Source organism: Euprymna scolopes, chromosome 18, assembly GCF_053919585.1.
Source record: "Euprymna scolopes isolate OS-2025 chromosome 18, ASM5391958v1, whole genome shotgun sequence".
In the NCBI taxonomy this organism is placed as follows: domain Eukaryota; kingdom Metazoa; phylum Mollusca; class Cephalopoda; order Sepiida; family Sepiolidae; genus Euprymna; species Euprymna scolopes.
In genome coordinates this window covers 92,107,441-92,114,979 of record NC_136499.1, presented here as the reverse complement: position 1 = coordinate 92,114,979, position 7,539 = coordinate 92,107,441, and positions in this window count along the sequence as shown.

Sequence of the window (7,539 nt, the reverse complement as noted above, 5' to 3'; positions counted from 1 at the left end):
ACACTGAAATATCTATCTTGCAAGCATTATTGCAGACGATGTAGTAAGGAGTTTTATAAATCGTTCGAAATATTTTAGTCCTCATCTCTTCCTTTTCAATGCTCTTTTGAAAGAATCAACAACACTTGCGACCAATTATTGTACTGTGAACATAATACCTTTGTCGCTTACAATTATATTTGGTAGTCTAAGACGATTAATTTTTTTGTCTAACGTCTTCATAGTGTTCAATGCTGTAAGATGTCTGTATCTATATATTTACAGCAATATTTAAAAAGACCAACAATTAGTAAGTATGCAATAGTATATTTTCAATAGCCTTACGTAATCAATATGAATACGTGTCAAGAGCATTTACGATTTTGTCACACATTTGTAAAGCATTTATTGTTAATTATCTGCCTTTGAATTGTTTTACTAGATTTGTTATATTTTGATTCATTCTAGGATAATACGAGTCCCCTCCTATTAATGTATTTATACAGAAAGTTCCGGTGTGATCCCTGACAAATTATGTGAACAGGATTTTTTAAATTTTCAATAACTTTAGTGTGATAGCTTTTTAAATACAAGAGAAAAAGTAAAAGTCTAACTATGCATACAAATGCTGAAAAAAATCTTATGATTTTGTAAAAAGGAAACGTATTCGCTTCTTTTTCATATCTTTTTTTTTTAATGGAACTGCGTTTTACATTAAATATATTTTGTGTCACCGAGAATATTGATCATTCCGATTTTCTCTCCATTTTGAGTTTATTTTTCATCAACTATCAACTTTTCACCTGCGATATTTATTTTAATATTTAAGTGGCTTTTTCTAATGCGACCGTTGCCCCCATTAAATCGTGAACTTTTATATAAGCCAAATAATAATCCGTGATACAATAATTAGGCGAACACTTATTGGGGAAGCACAAAAATTATGAATAGTATAAAATAAGAACAGACTCTAATAAAGGATATATATATATATATATATATACATACATACATACAGAGAGTTAGATAGATAAATAGATAGATAGATATTTACTATTATAATTGAATACCTACAGCCACTAGTTTGTTATCCTTTAGGGAGCCATAAGGCATTTATATATATATATATATATATATATATGTGTGTGTGTGTGTGTGTTCATATATATAATATATATAATATATACATACATATGTATTATATATTATATATATACAGATATATATAATATACACAGACACAGACACTGATACAGACACAGACACAGATACACACATATAATATACATATATATATATATATATATATATATTCTTTTTTTTTCTTTTTACTTCTTCCGCATCTTTTCTATCTTTTTTTACTTTTTCTTCTTACACGTTTCTCATTATACTTTTCTGTCGCTTTTTCATCTAATTATATTCCTTCTATATACTATCTTACCTGCAGTTTTATGGCTATAAAAAGTAGCCAAAATAGGCATTGCATGATAGATGACCTCCTTGATGTACTACCTGAGATGAAAATGTCACATAGCCTACTAACAAATGTAAAGCATCACCTTTCCAACAAGCCTTTATTTATTAAATCATGTTCAATAGTAGCTGAGATTTGGAATTATAATATGCCAAAAAGGGTGGTATGTCTTTATATATATATATATGGATATATTTTTTACTGGGAGCCAAATAAAATATTGAAATGCTTATATATTTGGTGCTATGGGACGAAACTATCTGCAAATTTGTAGGCTTTTTAAAATTACAATATAGATATATGGTAAAAATTTAATGAGATTTGACCTCATAGAACATATATGTTAAAACCCCTAAATTTTACCTACATTTGTAGATATCGTGGCCAGGCAGGCCAGCTAAGATTCGTTGCTTTGAGATGAATTTTGCTTTTTTCGGCCTGATTATATCCCTTTTGCTTTCTCAGGCCACACACACACACACACACACACACACACACACACACACACACACACACACACATACATATATATATATATATATATATATATGTATATATATATGTATATATACTAGCCATATAAAAATGAACAGTTTTATTCTGCTTGTTAGAATATGTGTTTTATACGAAATTGATGTTCATTTATGTTCATTCCTGAATTAAATATAATTTCCTCTTAATCCCTTACTCTACATTTAACGCATAACATAAACTGTTGCATGTTATCAAAACCAAGATATATAGAAATATTCAGTAAGACTGACCTAGTAGTTTCGGAGAAAAACTAAGTGTATATGTGGCAGCAAGGTGAATATTCCTCGTTATTATTATCAAGTTATCTCTAACCGTGCATCAGGCGCATATTATAATTCGGAGTTTATTTCACCTGAACGTTGTAGAAGTGTATACAAAGGTTCAGTAAGATCGGCCTAATAATTACGGTGAAACATTAAACAGAGAGACAGATATATAGACAGACTGAGGAAAATAGAAAAGAAACTAACGCAGATTCAATTGCAAACATATTCCATTTGCATATGAGATATTTTTTGTGAACAGCACGTGTTTCTGCCACTAGAGAACGTCTAAACACGCCCATTTCAGAAACTTATGCGATGTTCAGTTGAAGTCAAATACAGAACTAGAATAACACGTGAACTGAATTGCGAAATGAAAGCATATCCGGATATAGCTTTTATTTGCATGTTGTAAAATCGATTTTAATGAGATACAACTTTGACAGTAAAGTAACAGTTAAAATACAATAAGTAAATGAAGAAAAAAGTGCATATGCTTATGGTTTGTGTAATAAAGTCGAAAAAGCCTATGGAACAAATGCTCTATTCGCGATATTTTATTTTAATAAAAATATTTTTTATTAGTTCAATATACGTTTTTAGAAAATTTAAACTCTATTATAATTTTTCTTCGAATGTCCTTTAATACATGATTAAAATACTAACGAGATTATCGAGGGTTACGACAGTGTTTCTTTTTACGCCTGGTTATAACTTCTTAGCAAGTATTAGTCTCGTTGTAAGAACGTGAAATTGACGGAGGCATTCGAGCGATCTTATCCAACTGCAAACAAAAGACATGGAAACATTCTATCAGTGATGTGTACGTATTAGAATGATGTATAAAATACCACTTACCGACTGGAAAAAACATGTGCAAAATAGTTACGACTCTTTAAGGAGCTGTGAATCAACAGCATTAAGTATAATTGTCAGGTGAAAATCAACACAAAGAATATGCTCAATATCCATTGCATGAGTTCGTATTCGGTATTTCAGTATTAATCCCAAGAGTATTTTGTATAGGTATATTAACATGGCTGCATTTATAAGATAATATACATCGCTGATATATATATATATATATATATATATATATGTATGTATATATGCATATATGTGTATGATATATATGTATACATATGTATTATTTTAAGAATGTGAGAAATTATATAAAATAAATTCCACAGCCAAACAACGTCGCAGCAGAAACCAGCCATGACAGTCAAAAAATAGAAAGTCCAAGTCTTTGTTGACTGTCATGGCTCTTGTGGGTTGCGATGTTCTTTGGCTGTGAAATATATATATATATATATATATAAATATATATATATATATATATATATATATATATTGCATAACTATTGCATAACTATGTTTAGAAGTATTAGTGGAGAATATTACGCATGCATATAAAAGATGTGGAATTCAGAATTCCATCGCAATTACATTTGTAAAAATTTTCAGTTCATGAAATGTGTGGTAATTAAAGGTGTAAGGAACATTAGCTAATGTCGAATAAGTAACAAAAGATGATTAAAAATTAAAAGAAAATATTTGGAGATAATCTGCTAGGAAAATATAGTAAAATCGTGTTTAATGTAATAGTTGTGGCTTTCTATGGGTAGTTTATTAGTGTAAAGGGCGTGCTCTTATTCTGCAGAGGTGGTTGTATCATATGAATTTAGTAGGTTGTGAAGTTGCTAAGAAGGTGGGATTTCTAATGTCTACAAATCATTGACGCATCATCTCTAATATTTTATAACTAATCTCTATCTTACAATTTATCAATAAAAAATCACGTAAACAAACGAATATAAAGATTTACAGATTATTTATTTTTGAGAATACCCATTTAATGGTAGATGTTAGATTGTATTTAATCATTTTTAAATAGTGGATAGCTAATGAGGTTTTGTTGGCGTGGTTGAGATTATTAAAAGATAATTTGTGGACCCTAAAACGGTCTTTAAAAGAGCTAAAAACAAGTCCGAAGTAGTATTTTTTATCATTATTTTTTTTATTCGGACGGTAGGGGCTTTGTATACAACTTCAGTGTGTAAGCATTATTGTTCGAGTGGGCAATCTTATTTATTTGTGCAGTTGCAGTTTTTTATGTTAGTTCTTTTTAATTATTGTTGTCATCGTTAAATATTCTATAATTATGTTTATTAATTATTCTCACTAGGTTATCACTGCAACAGTAGCTACGTATTATAGCAATTTTATTAAAAAAATCATGTAATATGTTATTTTGGGGAAAATGGGTGTTAACTATGCAACACTGCGATGGTCACGTATGGGAAAAATAATGAAAGAGTACGGACTGGTTCGAGGACAGTTTCTCTTGCTTTGGTCCTGTCATCAAAGCAAAGCAGGATACACTAGTCAATGAAAGAACGGCCCCAGACAAGAGAACTAGTCCTAGAGAGAAGTGCGCAGCAAGGCTCAGCAAGCTGCACGCCGCTATCCCAAAGACTATTGTCTACCCCTGTCAGACAATCTTCAGTTGCCTTCTGATCCGTAAGATAAAGTATATGCATGAATGATTTAAGCAGACAAAAAATAGCAAATAAATCTGCGCCACTAAAATTCAGGTCTGATAAAATAATCACCGACAAGGATTAAACAAATGGAAAGAGAGCTAAAACATTATTTGGATATCTACTCAAGCGTTAACTTTGTTTCCTGAACAACATCGACAACACGTCTATCCTCGGGGGTCGTTACTCTGCATCCACGCTGATGAGCAAAACAAAGCTGTTTATGCATTTGTCATTGGGTAAACCCTGGCGAAGGTGGCATACCATTATAAATATCAAATGGGACATGCAGACCTTTTTCGAACTACTCCATGAGCTCCTGTATCTCTATTTGGGATATATAAGCTTCACCTGGAGATTTGCAACGCAATAATCACCACTCTGTATAAAAAATAAAAGAGGACACAGCGACTGAAAATAACTATTGGGGTATCTCAATGCTGTATATGGTGAGCAAGATCTTTATGCCCCAGCAGAGTGTATCTACGCAGAATCCTCATGTGGTTTCAGAAGCGATAGATAATCAGAGTGAACATGATTTTTCTTTATGAATAAACTTCAGGATAAATGCCGCGAGCAGCTGCCTCTGCACAATCTTTATCAAACTTGCCAAAGTGCCCCACCTCTTCTACTTTCAATAAGGCCATGCATAGTGTTTTGAGCTTATGCAGGGGAAAATCTCGAAATCCTTTTCAATCTTAGAGCGATATTAAGTAAAGCTGTGTACTAGCTTCGACCTTGTCCGGAATGGTTTTCTCACCCCTCTAAAATTTTTTCTGAAAACACTCAATGAAAGGAGTTTCTCTTTGCTTGAGCTGCTACTATCACTACTCATACATAGAAAGAACTCCAATAACTTATCAGCAGGTTATCCAACGCCTGTAAGGAAGTTGATATGACTATTAGCATAAAAAAGCAAACGTGAGAAGCTAGGGCGCCCTTTTGACACCCTCCAACAGCACTGATAGCTAGGCCTTCGAGGTCGCTGATCACTTCAGCTATCTTAGCTCAACCATCTCTAGCAATCCCTATCGACAACGCGGTTGACAAATGGATCGCCAAAATTGCAAGATTGATAGTTAATCTAAGCAAGAGAGTGTGGGGTAACATACGGCTTACTATTAACACCAAAATCCTTGTACTCAAGGATTTTGCTCAGCATATTCCTCTACAGCTGTGCGTTCTGAACTAGTTCCGCATACCAGGAAAATCATCTGTAAAGCTTTCATTTCCGCCGCCTGCCTCGTACCCTGGGGATTACATGGAAGGGAAGGGTCACCAAAGAACGTGCTGGGCGTGTAGTGTGCGTCAGGGTGCACCCAACAATCTGGCAGTTCAGGTTACTGTGGCTGGTACATATCAACCAGCTGGATTACGGCAAACTCCCAAAGGGCGACTTGTATGGCATATACAGCACAATCATGTTGTTACACAAGTACTTGCCAGATCACCGAAGTTAAGCAACGTAGAACCTGGCCAGTACTAGATAGGTGATCATTTTGGAAGACGAGGTACTGTCTGTACTGCGAGGTAATATACCGGATTCGAAACTGGCGCGGTCTATCCTTCACACGAGTGTAGATAGGCCTCCCTGAAGCCGTGGTAGGCTACCCATCTAACGATGGCGTCCCGATAAAAATACCTTTGATAGACCTGGCGAAGCAGCAAGTATTCAACTACGGAAATATTTGAATTACACTACAAACTCGTGTAGTTAGTTCATTCTAAGCTGCAGCCGCATGTTACGTTTAATTGAATGCTAGCAAGCACTGCACTCGATACCTCGCCCGCCTTTTGCAACCTCAAATTGACGGCCATTGATCCGGGCTGCAGGGAGAGGCTGAGAGATAACTGTAGCACATGGCGGGATGATGGACAGCAGGGAGTTGGGACAGGAGAGAAAACCTGGTGTTGGAGGACACGAGATTAGACAGAAAGCAGCGTCTACAGGCCCCAGACTCAAGCACATAATCCTCCTTCTTGAGCGTATACGACCGAGCATGCGATTCTGGAATACGGCTCCAGACCCACGCTCGAAGATGCCAAAATACAATACGATGAAACACCAAGGCACATCTTGTTATCTATTGGGATGGAATATTGCCTACTATATAATATAATCCATCGTATACACGACACACTAAACAAAATAAATAAAAATATAAGAACAGTCAATAATTTGTAATATTCATTGTTTTCTAAGGAAGGATCAGGATATCATTTGATTTTTGACGTAGTCGCATCATCAAATGGACGAAAAATATATAACCTCTTTTTTGGCTTGAGTATTTTAATAGCAATAGTATAGGACAATGTTTAGCCACTCAACATTGGCGTTTCAAACGTAACTCACAATGCGTAAAGCAAACTAAATATACTTATATATATATATATATATAAGATATACACAGATATACACACATATATATATATATATATATATATATATATGCATATTATATGTATATATGTACATATGCATGTATTTACATATATTATGGCAGTCAAGGTTAGTTTTCTCTATGTACATTTACTGAAACAACATGTGTCTACCAAACAGTGCTCAATGAGTTAACAGAGCAGGTATATTTAATTTATTTATACAAACATTGATGGCTGCATATGTGCATACATATTTCTCTAATCACCCGTTATTGAGGGGATTACGTCTTCAGGCCAAGAGCCTGAGTTTTCAGGGGGAATTCTTAGCCTGAAGGCGTAATCTCGTACTAACAGGTGATTGCAG